We start from the raw sequence: 17,449 nt of genomic DNA, 5'->3' as shown, positions 1-17,449 counted from the left end.
GGTGACTCTTACATCCTTACCATGTGAGAGAAGTACAAGCACCTGGAAATCAAAGAAATAGGACTGAGTCCTTGTTCTCAAGGGGTGTGAAGTCTAGTCACCAGCCTAATGGTGACTCCAAGGTATCCTAATTTTAATATATGAAGCTGTGATACAGTGCCCAAGACCTAACTATGGAAAAGCAGCCTATGCAATGCCTAGAAACGTCTGAAACATTGCTGCTGGCATCCTATGAAACAGGAATCTGAAATGCAAAACCTAAATAAAACTAGCAGGCTTCACTCTGGGAGGACAGACAAATGGAAGATGCAGCAACCCCGGAAGATGAACAGAACCCTGGATAGTTTCCCTATCCTGCCCAGTGCTGTAGATAGACACCTCTAAGGCTTGGCTACCTCAAGGATCATTAAATGCTTTTAGCAAAACTGTCTCTGAGGAGCAACCAGCTTTGAAAGCCAAACTGAAAAATGTCCTTCTGATCTTGTAATTGGAGAGAAAGTAGGATCTGTGCCATGATAACACATTAGAGTCATTTGGAGATGAAAGAAAGGAAAGGGTGGTCTCATAATTAGCAGGGGCCTGAGAGTACAGAGAGGGGATGCTTCTGGAGTCAACACTGGAATTCACTTGGCATCAGATGCCATCAATCCCTCCCTTTGTGACTCTAAATACAAGAAGAATTTGCTGAGTACACCTTGGCTAAATTTTATCTGAGTTTCTTCATGTCAACAATACTTCCAACTATACAGTTTAAAACAGTGGTTCTCCACAGGGGGAAGTTTTGTCCCCCAGGGGACATTTGACAATGTCTGGGGACATTTTTGATTGTCCCCACTTGGAAGATATTTTCTACTGGCATCCACTGAGTAGAGGCCAGGGAAGCTATTAAAATATTGTAAGACAGCCCCTCACAAAAGAATTATTCAGCCAAAATGCCAACAGTGCCAAGGTTGAGAAGCCATAGTTGAGAATAATGAATATTTTCTGAACTGTCATCATTTTCAGGATTCTTTTACTTTTATACCTTGAAAACAAGGGAATTGGTTTACTTATCATCACTACAGTAATAGAAAAGTGCCAACAATTAAGAAGATGCTCCAACAGTGTTTACTCTTTTTTTTTTTTTTGGCCGGCCAGTGTGGGGAGTCTTATAAACAGAGATCTTGGACAAGAGGTGAAGGGGCTTCTGCAATACTGTCAGAGTCAAATACCTTGAGATTTCCTTTTGTTCCTGCATCTGAGGCCATCAAAGCCCTCTCCAGACCTCACAGCCTGAAATAATGTTTTGGAAAAGCCAAACACAAAGATATGTGATTTTTTATCTGCTGAGAGTGGGTGGGATCACTCTACTGTTGAGAAAGATCTTTCTAAATAGTAGATTGGATTATGTTACTGTCTTCTTGAAGCTTTCAATGACTGCCCACAGGACAATATATTGCACTGTTCTTCTGCATCTGGCTCCTACTATCTCTCCAACCATCCCATCTTCTGGATCTTCTCAACTCACATCATTTACCCCAGTTATACTGGATGTCTTGTCTTCCCCAGGATGCAACTGTCCCATCACACTCTTTTCTTGTTTTTAAACATGGGAGTGCTCCCCTGCCCACAAGGTCCTCCACCCTATTTTCCAACTAACTCCTAGCTATCTGCTAAGAATGATCTCAAATGTCCACCTTGGTTTAGAACCAAGAAAATGGTTCTAAAACCATTTTCTTACCTGGCCCCTGCTCCTTCCTAATACCCTGGCCTAAGTCTGGTGCCCTTCCCAGAAAAACCTGTTATCTGCCTCCAATATAATACCTACTATCCTGAATTTCAACGAATTGTGCATCATCTCTAGGCACTTTGAAGAGAAATGATTTCCTGTTCATCTCTGTATGTACCTCAACCCTTCCAGGCCCTTCCAGGTATGATGCAGGGCTTGAGTCCCTAACAAGCTTTCAACTACTGTTTGGGAAAGAATAGAAGAAAAGTACAGGGTGGAGGAGGGCAGGGTGAGGAGGGAAACAGAAGACAAGAAAGGAATGATGATGGAGGGAAGAAAGTGGGAAGTGAGAAAAGGAAAGAAAAGGCAGGAGGGAAGCAAGTAGACTGGGAAGGAGGAAAGAGAAAGAAAGAGGAAAAGGGAGATGGGAAGGGAAGGAAAGAAAGAAGGAAGAAGGAAGGGAGAAAGACCAAAAAGAGACAAGGAAGAACTCTGTTAATATCTCTTGCTTAGAAAAGATTTCTCTGCTCTCTCTGACTTGAGTCAAATCCCTGCATTAACTATCTTCAAGAACCATATAACTCTCTGTCATAGCACTTTCCCCATTTGTAATTATAGATATAGCTGTATGATTATTTACTGTAATGTTGCAGCCTCCACGAGGTCGGCTTCTACAGTTTCCTTCACTGTTAAAGCTTCAGTACATATTGTGCCTGCAAAAATTATTTGCTAAATAAATGAAAAAGTGGGCAGACTGGTGGAGCAGAACCAGTAGCTAATTTTATTAGTAAAAAGTCAGCCCCTCTGTTTTTCATAAACCAGTCTGGGAACTTAGATTTGATCTTGTTTAACCTTCACCTACATTTTTCCATATTAAAAAACCTCTTCTGCTTCTAGAAAGAATTGTTCTAAGGCATTCAAGACAGTGGCAGATACATTCTCACTTTAAAAATCAATCCCAGGAGCAATTTATTACAGGGAAATTTCCTGGACTCCAAGAAGCACCTTGAAGTCAGGAGATGATTAATTTGATATAACTGAAGAGCTGCAAACATCTGCTCCCCGTTGACATCTGCCTCTCATTAAGTTACAGCCCTCTGTCTCCCTCTGCACTGGGGGCTGGCTTGTGTGTTGATCTGGTAACTCTAATTATATGGTAAGCCCAGTGCTCAAGGCCCTTGTGCCAGCCACCTGGTGGGGGCTCAGTAAAAACTTGCTCTATTGCATTGTACTCCAGATCCACCCTGAGCACTTTGTAAGTCCTCCATCACTCCTAAATAATAGAAATACAAAACAGTAATGAGGTTGGTGGACACATTGTCATCCTGAAGCTCTGGCTAAGGCTGAATCCAGATAGAATCAAACCCTTAGATTGAATCACATAAACAAACAAATTAAATCCATGAAAAATCTACCAAATCTGTTATTTGGCATCAGGTTTTGCAATAACTCTTTAATTGTTATCCCTTACCCTGTTATCGCCTTTCCCACCGATGCTGCTATCAACGTAATTGTCTTAAAACATACACTGATACTGAGCCACCCTATTCAGAAACTTCAGAGGCTCTGCTCTGCCCATGAACATGTACCACCTTCCTAACCTTGACTGCTAAGCCTTCCACTTATTTGAATAAACCTAACCTGTGTCCCAGTGCTTCCCTTCAGACAGCCTTGTTTTTAGTTATGTGGTGTGATTTCTTGCTTCCCAATACTGTTAGTGCTCTACCACTTTCATGCCTTAGCAAATGTAATTCACACAAAGCCCACGTGCCATATGGCACCATCTTGATTCAGCATGTGTCAAAGGTATATCAGTCCTGACTCAAATAGACATACAATTAATTTAATCTTTACTGCAGTCTTCCATAAACATACCCAAAGAGAGAACATAGAAAAACTTTCGAAAACCTCTCTTCTCCCATTTCTTTCCTTCCTTTCCCCCGATATGTCTAGGCTCGCCTAAAGTCTCTCTCCTCCCCAACTCTAAGCTCCCACTCCAAGATATTCTTCAAGTCCACATTCAGGTTCTTTTGTCTCCCTTCCTAAGTTCTTCGTAGCTACATCATTTCAGCCTCCCTGGCTTCTTAGAACTTTCCTGTAAGAGCCCTGGAGCTAACTCAACAAACAAACAAACAAAATGCTTCCTGGCTAGGACATAGGGTAAGGGAAAAAAATTGAAAAAATAAATTATTTTAGTATGTCTTATTCCTGTCACATTTACAGTGTACACTCTGCATGGAATGCTCTTGGCCCATTTCTAACATCAATACACCACTCAACAGATAAAGCCCAGAACAAAAGATCCTCCTTGAAACATTCCACGATGCCCTCTTTGCACATTTTATCTTGTCTTATAGCTTTTGGTGTAAATGTCTTATTTCTACTTTTGAAAACTGAGACTCAAAGTCATCTGTAAAACCCTTATTTGCCCTTCAATACTCCCCTAAATATCACTTCTAGGGCAAAGGGTTTCTTCAATACTCACCCAAAAATTTTTTCCAGGGCAATGTCTTCCCTGACTTTCTTTCTGGCCTTGACTTGGTTATCTCTTTGATGCCACAGCAACTGGCACTAACCTGATATATCATCATGAAATTCAGTGGATTATTTACATGTCTGTATTGCCTTCTCTCCCTCCAAACACGTATACTTTGAAAACAGGGAAATCTCTTATTCATCCTCACACTTATCCAAGCACTCAGCCAAAACATGTTCTCAGAAAATGTGTGTGTACAATGTCATGTTTATGAAGCAATGTATTCTCCACAATATCTGTTTCTATACCTTACTCATTGTAGATTCTCAAAAAGTGTATTTGGAATTGAATTGAACATATATGAAATATTCAGCTTGATTGATTTTCTTCTTTGACATAACTTTATCTGTTTGGTGGTCAAAAAAAGGTTTTCACAGTGGAAAACTGGTGGAGAGAAAACAAAGGATTAAAAAGAAACTAGTTTGACCAGTTGCTTTCCCTGTGGATATAAAGCCAAGCTTGAAGCTTTGTCTAAGGAAATCACACTGCCAGGCAAAAGATAATAGGCTGAGAGTGGGTCCTTCTTTTGCAACCTGCAAGGCTGCAAGACCTTTTATTTCTGTATTAGAATATCCTCTTATACTAGGCTCATGTGGCTCCTTTGGTTAATGGTGACAGAAAATGTCACTCCAGGGCCACATAACTGCAAATACTACTGGCCTAGAAGCTGAAACAGATTGATACTATTGGCAAACCACACCTAGGCAGCTTTTTATAAGAGGGGGGAGAAAATAGAGTGATCAAACATAATCACTCTTGTGCATCGTGCAATTAATCTCCAACATCCCTAGACTGCTCTCCGGGCTCCATAACTTACACCTAATCCATGGAGGTGGGCCCACTGACTATGTTTCCAGTACTTAAAGGAGTCTATACACAAAAATTCATTAATTCTTTTAAAATTCAGTCCTTCTCCTGTGGAGCAGGAGCTAGGAGGAAAAAGGATATTTTTTTTGGTAAAGCTTTTGAGTCAGAAGTTCAAGGTAGAGGCAGCCTGGGGAAGAAAAATACTGTTGGTGCCTATGCTCCCTGCTAACTCTAGTCCCAGGAGTGGGTTATGAACCCATTCCCCTTGACAGACATTGGTTTGGATGATGGTATGGTTGTAATCCCAGCCAATGAGGTGTGAACTGGAGAACTGTGGGAAAGCATTTCTTTAAAATAAATAAATAAATAAAAGACACATAAGAAAAGCTGGTATCTTCTTTCTCTCTGGACATTGTCTTGTCTGGCTGTGTTATGTATAACTGCAGCAGCCATTTTGCAACCAAGAGAGAATCCTAGGCTGAGAACAAAGACAATAGTGGCAGATGTGAAAGACAAAAAGACCCTGAATTCTTGATACTACCATCTTGCTACTGAATAACCAACACTGGAGACCCCTTACTTCTGAATTTCTTGTAATATGAAATAATACATTTGCTTATTGTATTAGCCACTTAGAATTAGGTTTGTTTTGTTTTGTTTTTTGTTTTTTGTTTTTGAGACGGAGTCTCGCTCCTGTAGCCCAGTGGTGCAATCTTGGCTCACTGTAACCTCCGCCTCCCAGGTTCAAGTGATTCTTCTGCCTCAGCCTCCTGAGTAGCTAGGACTACAGGCACGTGCCACCACACCTTCATTACTTGAGGCCAAAATAATCTTAATATATTTGGATTACTGAATTAGTTAAAACTTTTGAGGATTTTTTTTTTTTTAAGCATAGCTCTTGCACCTACTCCATCACAACAGACAGGTGAGAACCAGTACCTGTCTCATCCACTTCCTCTTCACATCCCAGACCCCACACTCTGCTGTGGACCATGTTACTGGTCTTCATCCTCAGCTGAGTGACCCATTCATTTACTAGACTATGTCTAGACTCAACTACTGATTCTATTAATATATAGTCCCTTAATTACATGCCCAAATCACATACCACCCCTTCCCTCCTCCCTTAGACTTACAGAACACTCACTTGATAAGCCAGCCTCCTGACACCTGTTGCAGGAAAGGGAATTTAGAGCACATGCAGGCAGAGGCAAACTATATGATCTATTCCATGTTCTTGCACTGCATTTATTATGTTTCTGTCCATAGCCAGCACTTGGTTAAGCTCTCAGTGAATTAAAAGGACACATTACCTAACCTCTGAGGGAACCTCAAAGCTCTGAAAAGCCATTTCTCAAGCAACTACCTGGATATTCCTGTTTTTGAATGCATGAGTTTATTTATTTAATTTATTAAGGATTTAGTGAGCAGTTAATCTAGGCCCCATGCATTCTGCTAAAGATTGGGGATACAACAGTGAATGAACCTTTTATTCATTCAACAAACATATAATGAGTTTTTACTATATGACAGAGAACCACTAGGGCCTAACCTATAAAGGAAAAAATATGCAGAGATTGCCCAGAGGGAGGGCAGAGCAGAGACAGACGTTGTATAGTAGAGACAGATCTTTATCACATACTCATCCAAACACTAAGTAAAGGGCAAGAGTAGGGCAAGAGAGAGCATTCTAGGCCAAGGAAACTCCAAGTACAAAGGCACGGAGGCAGGAAGAGGAATGGCACAATACAGAAAACCAAAAGCTAGTGTTACTGGAGCACAAGAGCAAGTGGGAAGCTATTTCAAGAGGTGGCTGTGAGAAACAGGAGGCAATGACTCGATCACAAGACATCCTTTATACCATGTCAAGGAATTTGGACCTTTTCCTAAAGCTCCACTGGAAAATTTTAAGCAGGGTTATAAACTGACCAGACTTTTGGTGGAAGGGCCAAGCTTGGAGTCGGAACGACTAGTAGAAAAATAAACATGAAATAAGGAACATCTTAACAAAGACAGTGGCAATTGGGAATAGAGAAGAGAAGACGAAAGAGACATCAAGTCAGTGGAATCAGTAGAAGATAACTGCCAACAGCCTATTTTAAAAGCAGGGGAGGAAGAAGGACAAGGAGGAGATGATTCCCAGGTTTCAGGAGAAGGCAGTTCGAGAAGGAATGGAATTAGACTGCATTTAGTGAACAACCTGTTGTGTCCGATGTGGGACATCCAAGTTAAGCATTAAAGATATACAAGAGAAAAATCTGGGCTGGAAAAAAAATAATAAATTTGGGTTCCACAGCAAATTGTGGGTATTTAAAAACGTGAGAATGAATGAGCTCACCCTGAGAAGCGATATGTAGTGAAAAGAGAGGAGTCCTACTGGAGATCCCTGAAGACAGTCTGTTTGCGGGATTTTGGGCAAGAGTACCAATGGAAAGCAATACATCAAACCAAAAGGCTGTTAAATAAAATGTTTAATCCTCCTGCTTTAAAAAATTTACCTTTATGGCCGGGCGTGGTGGCTCATGCCTGTAATCCCAGCACCTTGGGAGGCTGAGGTGGGTGGATCACCTGAGGTCAGGAGTTCAAAACCAGTCTGGCCAACACAGTGAAACCCTGCCTCTACTAAAAATAGAAAAATTAGCTGGGCATGATGGGGGGTGCCTGTAATCCCAGCTACTTGGGAGGCTGAGACTTGAACCCAGGAGCTGGAGGTTGCAGTGAGCCGAGATCGTGCCATTGCACGCCAGCCTGGGTGACAGAGCGAGACCCCGTCTCAAAAAATATATAAAAAATATACATATATCTTTAAAATAATACAAATTTAAGTGTATAAAATGATGGTTTTTGTATGTCTAAATTTTGGCAAAAATTAATAGGATGACTGAGTTCAATTATTACTTTGAAAGTCTGTGTGCTCTGTTGATTGCCCAGCAATGTGCAAATGAGGGATGAAAAAAGATGTGCACAGTTCATGAGTTATTATAAATTTATTCCATGAAAATTATTTTCTTGTCTTCAACAAAATCACTAATTATGTTGTTGTAATCAAGATTCTTATATAGTCATGTTCTTTTCATGGTAGTGACAAAATAGAAAACTGAGGCAGTACCAACTGGAGATGTCAACAAAATTGTTAAAGCAACATTTCAATTCAGAAACGAACCATTAATTTTACAATTGTGTTCAACCTTTGTAATATACAGAACATAAGGAAAATATTGCAAAATATTTAACCTTCAGTATCTCTTAGAGTAGTATCTAAATCTATAGAGTAATAGAGAGATTCAGTGTTGTACCTCACATTCATTACATCTAAACCTGTGTATATACAAATTTAAGAGCAATATGAGTTGTTTTATATTGCAAAGATTTTCCTGCATCTGTGTGCCACTACTGCAAATCTCACATTAATTCATGAGTATTTCAAAAACTATGAATCAAAAAGTAAAGAGAAGCAAGAAAATGGGCACTTGGATATGATACTTTACTATGCAAGAATGTAGAGTGCATTCATGATATCTGAGAAGAAAGACTCGACACATTAATTTGTCTTTTCTCTTACCTAAGCACTTCTGTCTCTCCAATCTTCCCTGCACTCCAAAGTGGTGCCCAATCTTTGACTTCTGCAACAGCATAGCCCACACTCATTTATGGAATTTGGTCTTAGACATCTTGTGTTTAGAAGACATGGGTCAACAGATGTAGACAAGGATTTCCCCGTGCTTGAACAGCATTAGTCACGAGAGCAGTTGTTTAAGGTTAGGAGACACACTGTCCCAGTACTGAGTACTGGAGCCCAATTGCAGTGGTGCCCTTGTGTCCTTTAATAAACGTACTGGGACATTGTGACATATGGGGCCTTCAAGAAGATGCTCCAGGCAGGGCTTCCTATTGCTGAGTCTAAAGACGCATCTGAAGAGCATCAAGAGTTAAACAGTGAGTAGAAGAAGAGAATCCCGTGACAGAGTGTGAAGTATCATAGCCAGAGAAATTAGAGCAAAACCAAAAGTGGTATTATAAAAGTCAAGGGAGAAGAATTTCTAAGTAGTTATCAATAAAGGCAAACATTTGAGAGAGGTGAAAAAAGCAGGACATTGAATAAACGAAATGTGGCATATTCATACAATGGAATGTTATTCAGCAACGGGAAGGGATAAGTCCTGAAATGTGCTACAAGGTGGCTGAATCTCAAAAACACTCTTCTAAATAAAAGAAATCAGTCACAAAAGACCATGTATTGTATAATACAACTTACATGTAATGTCCAGTATAGGCAGGCAATTCCATAGAGACAGAAAGTGTTTTGGCAGTTGCTGGGGGCTGGCAGAGTGAAGGGAAATGGCAGTGACTGCTAATGAATATGAGGTTTCTTTTTGGGGTGATGAAAATGTCCTAAATTTAGATTATGTTGATGGTTGCACAACTCTGTGCCATTGAACTGGACACTTTCTATGACTAACTTTATGGTATGTAAATTACATCTTAATAGAGTTGTTTTTTAAAAAATAATAATAAAAGAAAAAAATAGGAAGATATATATGCTACTTCTAAGATCAAACCACTCTATACAATCACACCAAACACTGTCCATCTAACTGTGAAAAATCAAGTCTTGGGAGCAATGAGATGTTTAAGACTAAATAATCTTCCACGATGACTGGCCCATTGCCTCTGACCAAAAAAAAAAAGTCTGTTTTTCGAGAAACAAGGGAATGAGATAAAGGGACCATTTCATAATAAAGGTCTTTCACACTAAAGTAAACTTGAAAACATAGAACATTTATGAAAAAAAAAAAAAATCCATTTACTATGTCAGTAATGTTCAGCATTTCCCCTGCTGTTATTGCAGATAATTGAGTAAAAGCTTTTCCTTCTCTACATAAAGCATCAGTTTCCAACTGATTCTCTTAGAAATTTACTTTTGAGATCTCACTTCAAGATCATGACTGTAGAGTTTATGGGAAATGCATATGTGTTTGAGTAAATAGAACTATTTCCTTTTCTTGAGGCAAATACTTGCAACAACTGGAAAAAAACAGAAGAGCGAAAGAAAGAAGTAAAACTTCCCACCAAATTTATCAACACAAAGTCACAGCTACTCTTTTGTAATCTCCAGGCGACTATACATCTAGGCTAGGAATCTACATCTTTCTCACCCAACTCACTATTCAAGATTTATGTGATTCAGGGTATTAAATGCTAATATATTTCTGCTACTCAAATTTTTAATGTACGCATTAGTTCTGAAGTCCATAAGCTGGTTAGTATCCACATTCTGGCTAACATGTTGTGTTGAATTTGTACCTTCTAAGAATTTTTTTAGACTACAAGTTGGGGATATAATATCCACAAACAAGCAAAATTTAATGGGGAGCTTAATAACTTATAAGAAATCTTATCACTCTACCAATAACAGACACAAAAAATAGGATAATTAACATATTTTACAGTTTATACAACACAGTCATATATAATACTTTGATGTTCATGAAATAGGTAGAGCGGGTATTACTATTGTAATCTCCATTTTTAGCTGGATAAACTAAGGTTGGTCAAAACCATTAAATGACTTGGGTAGGTACCCTTGCTCACTGTTTTCAGAGCCCCCTGTCTGTAACACTCACTTGTGTCTGATTACTTGACCCGTGCCTTCCTCTCTAAGTTTCATGGAAACAAGGTCCTAGCACAGCATCTGATGTGCAGTATGTGCTCCATAACCATTTGTTGAATTGAATTGATCAAGTTCCCACAACTAGTGAGGCATGGAGACATGATGTCAGATGTCCATGTCACCTGTTCTTTTAAAGCCTTAGCTGTATTTTATTTATCTATTGTTATGGTTGGCTCATAAAAATTAGAAGAAGAAGATGCCAAGTGAGACAGCTAGACTGGGAATGTTTATTTCTATGCCATAAAATATTTACTTTTATACCTAAAACCACCTGTGTGAAACAGCGCTTTGGCATATGGCTTAGTGATCATATGGCTTTATGGTCAGATAGCTCAGTGGTTGCATAGTCCCGTGGTCATAAGCCTCAGAGGTCATACGTCTCCATGGTCATGTAACGCAGTAGTGAGTTCAGTGATCATATAGCTCTTTAGCTACAGAGGTCTATGAACAGATAGCTCAGTTGTTATATATATAGGCCAGTGGTCACATAGCTCCTTGGTCATATTACTCAGCAGTCATATATCTCAATGACCTCAATGGTTATATAGCTTAATGGTTCAGAGTCAGAGGGCATATGATCTGAATCCCTTCGTCAGAGCCTCCCTGCCCTCCTCTCAGCCTGAGCCAGCCAGCAGCTCAGAATATGGTTGAATTAAATTTATACAGACATTGACACTTCATTTTTATCTTTGTGGCTATTAGTAAAAGAGGGCATCAAGAGTAAAGAACTTAGGTACAATCCTGATTTCAAAACAGTTTAGGTGACTGAGTTGTCAGCAAGTTATTCCATGTCCCCATAACTTGATTTACACATTTGTTAAATGAAAATATAATAACACCTAGTTCCTTGACCTGTGATAAGATCACATAAATAAAAATACTTTGTAAAATATAAGACATTCCTCAAAAATATTTTGATTGTTAGACATGATGGTATAGAGAAAGAAAGGTAATGCAAAATTAATATGAATTTAGGACCCACTGAGTGATGGGTACTCTAACTGCTAAAATGTTACTTTCTTGATATATGTATCAAGAAATTATCTTGTATCTACATTTATTTTTGTTCAAGAATTCTTTCTGTCTTCCCCTGGTGTAGAAGATGATGGCCAATGCTCTATGTTCCCTTTCTCTCCTTACATCCTTTCTCCTGTCAAGCTCAGCTCTTTCCATTATTACTACTGTCAGCTTCAGACAAATATCTCACAAATTTACCCTGAAGGCTAGGGAGTCAGGAGACCACCAAGGAGCAGCACCAAGCAGAACATCATCACATCATGGAGAAGCCCCAAGTGGTACCACTTCACCTAGATGGTGAGCTCCCTGGAGGTCAGTGCCATGGAGGACTCATGGTGAGGTCTAGACCATTAAGAATGGGTAGAATTTAAATGGGTAAATATTAAAAAGAGAAGGCTATCCAGAATGTGGAAAGGTGTGATCCAGCCATGTAGGAATGTATAACAAGAGCATCTGGAGCATATGCATGAAGAGTTTGGTTCATTTATTCATTCAACCATTTATCAAGTGCTGTATTACTTTTCTGTGGTTGCATACTAATTTACCAGAAAGGTAGTAGCTTGAAAAATCACGTATTTATAATCTCACACTTTCCATGAGTTAGGAGTCCAGTCATGGCTTAGCTTGCTTCTCTGCTTGGAGTTTCATGAGGATGTTGCTGGGCTACATTCCTATTTGGAGTCTCAACTGGAGGAGAATCCACTTCCAAGCTCATTCAGATTATTGGAAGAATTCATTACTTGCAGCTCTGTGACTGAAGTCTCATTTTCTTGCTGGCTGCCAGCTGGGGACTCTTATCAGGTCCTAGAGGCCATTCTGATATTCCCGCCACATGGCTGCCTTCAATAGGCCCTCTCACAACATGAAGACTTCCTTTTTCAAGGCCACCAGGAAAATCTCTCTCCCTTCAGGAGGACTCAGTCCCTCTTTTAAGGGTTTTAATCTGATCGGGTTAGACCCACCCTGGATAAGTTTCTCAAAGCCAACTAATTAGGGAATTTAACTGCATCTGCAAAAATCCCTTCACTTTTACCAAATAATGTAACCTACTCCCAAGACTGGCATCCATCATATTAACAGTTCCTTCCCACACTCGAAGGCAGGAGATTATATAGAGTATGTACACTACGGGGTGGGATTCTTGGGGGTCTTCTTATAATTCTGCCTATCACAAACATCTATTATCTGCCAAGCAAATAATTGACATAAATAATGTGAACAATAATCTGATGTGTTGTCTTCAAAAAGTTATAAATTAGATGATAAGCACGCCAAGATTATACGGGTAGATGGATAGGATTAAATGGGGGAAAAATACATGTAAAGTGTTTATCTTAGTGCCTGAAAAATGAAAATTAGCGTCCTAAAAAGTTACTTCTTCTATTATTAAATAATTAAAGTACAGTCTACTAAGAGGTATATTAAAGTTTTGGACAAGGCATATATTGAACGGGAGAAATGCTCAGTTGTTGGGGAGATTAGAAAAGGCTTAAAAAATAGAAGCCACTGGATCTCAAGTCTTCTCAAAAATTTTACCAGATAGTCCCTATTAGACCATATTTTAGAATGTTTGGAAACCGAGACTCAGTTAAGGAACTTACTCAAGGACACTCAACTAGTAAAAGATGAAGGCACGTTTCACACCAGCATCTTCTGGTGTGGGAACGCTTGTCCCTCATGGTATGTGTGTGTGTTTACAGCAACAAGGAGTCCATGTTAGCCACAGGGAGACATGTGGGAGGTGGGAGGTAAATACCCACTTATCTGCCCTACCCATTGCTGCTGAATAAGAATGAAGTCCAGCATTGTCAACCATTCTGATTATTCAAAGGAAACTTGAGAAACAAATTTTGTATAAAACAAGCTTGTGTAGCTAGCATGGGTTTATGTCACTAAAAATCAGGGAAGGGGATTTAAAATTAGATAAAACATGCCGGGCGCGGTGGCTCACGCCTGTAATCCCAGCACTTTGGGAGGCCGAGGCGGGCGGATCACAAGGTCAGGAGATCGAGACCACGGTGAAACCTCCTCTCTACTAAAAATACAAAAAATTAGCCGGGCGCGGTGACGGGCTCCTGTAGTCCCAGCTACTCAGGAGGCTGAGGCAGGACAATGGCATGTGATCCCGGGAGGCGGAGCTTGCAGTGGGCCGAGATCGTGCCACTGCACTGCAGCCTGGGGAACAGAGCGAGACTCCATCTCAAAAAAAAAAAAAAAAAAAAAAAATTAGATAAAACAAAACAAAAAAGTAGATACATTTTGCAGGAGAATTACCTAATACCTAATCAGACTATTATATTAGGAAAATTATCCTGGCCTTGGTGAGCAAGATGCATTACAAGGGAGCAAGGAAGTACCTGGGTGGGGAGTTGATCCAAGGAAGCTGCATTTGTACTTCAGATGTGCAGCTGGATCAGTGGAGAAGAACACTGGCAGAAGTGATGGAAATGGGAATGAACAAGTAAGTAGGAGTTGGATAAAAGGCCTGGTGGTGTTGAACCCCTCCTCAGAACTCCCCTACCCTTTCCCTGAAAACTCTCTTCTATCTTCCCTCCCTTAAACTCGTATGCCATGCCTCAGTCAACCTGCACCACCCAAGTGTTGGCAATGCACTCCAGGCTTAGCTTTTCAATGCCTGTTTGCTTGGTGTTTTCATCCCTGGGAATAGCTTTCCTCTTATTCTCCTCTGACAAAATCCTAATCTTCTGTCAATGCTCATATTAAGTACCACCTATTTCAAAGAACGATCTATAATCTTTCCTGGCTTTCCAAATTGGTGTGATCTCTAGCTTCTCCAAACAATCAGATTGTACCTAAAAATTCACACCATACCACTTAGCACTTTGATACATGCTTTTATGGGGTTCTCTAATTGATTTTAACTCAGTACAAGGAAGGCCTTTCCAAAAATTAGAGCTCTCTGATTGCCTATGAGGGAGGAGCTGCCTGTGAAGGCGGGGAACTGATCCTCACTAAGTTTGCATGCAGTTTCAGTAATTGTCAGGAAATTGAAATGAATCCCCAAACCTGCTGTAAAGACTTTAACATCTAATAGGAATGTGGGTCTGGAAAAATCTCTGAAGTACCGCATTACTCAGAAATTCTGGATTATATATAGCAAGGTAGCATTTATTCTATAAACATCTTCTGAGCACCTACTTTGGGCTCCAATCAGAAACACAAACTCGACCAGGCGTGGCGGCTCACACCTGTAATCCCAGCACTTTGGGTGGCCCAGGTGGGCTGATCACTTGAGGTCAGGAGATCGAGATCAACCTGACCAACATGGTGAAACCCCGTCTCTACCAAAAACACAAAAATTAGCCCAAGTGTGGTGGCAAGTGCATGTAATATTAGCTACTTGGGAGGCTGAGGCAGGAGAATTGCTTGAACTTGGAAAGGGGAGGTTGCAGTGAGCTGAGATCATGTCACTGCACTCCAGCTTGGGTGGCAGAGTGAGACTCTGTCTCAAAAAGAAAGAAAGAAAGATGAAAGAAAGAAAGAAAGAAAGAAAGAAAGAAAGAAAGAAAGAAAGAAAGAAAGAAAGAAAGAAAGAAAGAAAGAAAGAAAGAAAGAAAGAAAGAAAGAAAGAAAGAAAGAGAAAGAAGGGAGGGAGGGAGGGAGGGAGGAAGGAAGGAGAGAGAGAGAGAGAGAGAAAGAAAGGAAAGAAAGAAAGAAAGAAAGAAAGAAAGAAAGAAAGAAAGAAGGAAAGAAAGAAAGAAAGGAAGAAAGAAAAAAGAAACACAAGCTCAATTGCTTACAGGTGACATGTGAGGAAGGTGACTTTCATCAGGAAGGGGGATGCATACTGGGTATCACTGGGGAGTGGTGGAGAGAGGGACACGCTGGAGCAGACATGCTCTGTCTAAAGCAAATACCCGTTTATCTGCCCCATCCATTGTTGCTGAATAAGAATGGAGTCCAGCATTACCAACCATTCTGATTACTCAAGGTAAACTTGAAAAACAAATTTTGTATAAAATATCTTGAATTTTTAAGTTGAAAAATAATTATGTTTACAAAAACAGAAAACAAATTAAACAAAACAAAACAAAACATGCAGGCCCAAGTAAATATATCCAAGGTTCAGAGTCAACCCTCAGGCACCATCTTGAGCCTTGACACTAACTAGTATACAGGATACTTGGGGTAAGAAAGATAAACCTGACCTTGAGAAACCCTACACTCTTATGGGGAGACAGGCATTTGAACACATAATTCCATTATAAAGTACATTTAGCATATTTCAGTGTTGTCTTCAACAATAAATGAGGCTATTTCATGGCAAAACAAAGAAAGAAAGACTAGTGTGAAATCAATGTAAAAATATACACTCAATGTGTGTGGGAGCACAAAGGAAGAGACAGAAAACCTAGTAAGGAGCTCAGGACAGTAATCAAGCATGAAAATAACAAATCAAACTAATATTCATAAGAATAGAAAAGAAAGGTAGTGACTTTCCAATAAAGGTGAACGTAGACCTAAATCTATATTCAAAAACATGTTGAATTGCTCCCTAGGGCAACTAGATAGAGGAGTAGTTTTTGTTTGAGGAGAAACATGATTCATTCAGTTTGGAACAAGTTCCACTGGATATAGCTATAAAACATCCAGAAAGCAATGTATAATTGACCAATTTCATCATGGAGTTGGAAGGTTGGAAGAAAACTGAGAACAAGAGATGAAGATTTGGGGGTCGTCTACAGAGGAATATGGTTTAAAGTTATGGATGCAAATGAATTCAACAAATGGGAGAGTACACAGGGAGAATAGTAGAGAATGGGGGCTCACGTATTAGAAGATAAGGAACAAGATAGGGAGTAAGAAAATCCAACAAAGTTAACTAAAAAGAATATTTTGAAAGCAGGGAAAGACCTGAGTCCTTGAAGCCAAGGTAGGTATGTTTGTTGAGAAGTCATTCTCCTTCCATTCCTTTACATGTAGGTCATCCTCAAGGTACAAATACCAGGGGGAAAAAATGTAATCTCTAAAACCAACAACAGGGCTGATTTCCAACCTGGGCAGGAATTCCTACCAGTGAAGTGCTGATAGTAAGTCTTGAAGAGAATGTTGTTGGGTGGTAGACTGAGCCTTTCATTTTGGATTGTCACCAGGAGAATATTCTTTCCATGGCTGAAAGAAGGCTTCTTTTCATTGGAGAAGAAACAGATTTTTGCTGTGACTCTGCAAAGACAATATAGGTTACGAGGAAGGGATTCATTATTTTCAACTGCAGTCTTTCTATAGTTCTGACACAAATGTTATTCTGCACCCAGAAACACTCAAACTAACTTCAAGGCGGTTGAACACATACATGTTCTTAGGTTGCAATTATTCATCACAGTAAACTTTATTTTTCTTAAAAAAAATAAATAAAGATTTGCTGGGAAAAGAAGGAAAATGAAGCAGGCCAAATGAGGAGTTTAGTGGACTTGAGATGTGAATTTTCAGAAAGTCCCTTCTCCCCCATTAATCCTTCTTTTTTGTCCTTTATCCATTATGTGGGATTAGTTCTTTGTAAATTTGGATTTGTCCTGATGAATTAAATTCTTGGCAACTGCTGTTCCTGCTGACTGGGTGCTTCTTTGTGCTCTTTGTAAGATCTATAACTCATTGCACCTGTTGCATCTGAATAGTCCTCCGCAGCCAGAGTGTGTGTGTGTGTGTGTGTGTGTGTGTGTGTGCGTGCGCGCGCGCGCGCTTTAAGGCA

Source organism: Rhinopithecus roxellana, chromosome 16 (assembly GCF_007565055.1).
Source record: "Rhinopithecus roxellana isolate Shanxi Qingling chromosome 16, ASM756505v1, whole genome shotgun sequence".
NCBI lineage: Eukaryota > Metazoa > Chordata > Mammalia > Primates > Cercopithecidae > Rhinopithecus > Rhinopithecus roxellana.
This window is presented reverse-complemented; position numbering follows the sequence as displayed.